The following is a 655-nucleotide window of genomic DNA, read 5'->3' as shown; positions in this document are numbered from 1 at the left end:
CAACGCTCGCTCGTGAATTAACATCAATTTTGAACTGGCACCTACTCCAACAGTATAGCTCCCACGTGGCTGAATGAGAAGGACCTTAAATTAAAAGGAGGCCAACCTGCTAGAAATATATCTCCATCAGATCAGAAGATCATATCATCTTTTTCGCACAACTTAAACCAAAAGGGGCGTTTGATTGCTTTCTAAGGATTCTTTTGAGAGTGTGGGGTGGGCGCAAAGCGCACCTTCTTCTTCATTCTTCACCCTTTTCTGCAGAAACTTTTTGTATGGGGTTCGTTTGGCTTTGGCAGTTTTTGGTCATCACGAGTGAGCATTGGTAACATCCAAATTTTAAAGTCGTTTTTGTCATTATGCCATACAGTTCAGTTCACAGTCACAACTCATCATCTTTGTATCGATCACACTTCTCACTTCTGTTTGGTCACAAGGACATTTTTCTTCGTTTTTGGGCTTTCTTTTCCTTTTTCAAATTACAATAGTACATTACCCTTTGGACCTTGATTTTCCTTTTAAATACTTTGAAGGGCTATACAACGGGGAATTCCGTCCCCCAATCCAGGTGCAGGCGAGATTCGAACCCCAAGTCTCTGCTCCTATCAGTAGAGATATACGGCCCGGTATGATACGGCCTGTATGCGGTTTGCGC

Source organism: Nelumbo nucifera, chromosome 3, assembly GCF_055504915.1.
Source record: "Nelumbo nucifera cultivar China Antique chromosome 3, China Antique-T2T, whole genome shotgun sequence".
In the NCBI taxonomy this organism is placed as follows: domain Eukaryota; kingdom Viridiplantae; phylum Streptophyta; class Magnoliopsida; order Proteales; family Nelumbonaceae; genus Nelumbo; species Nelumbo nucifera.
This window is presented reverse-complemented; position numbering follows the sequence as displayed.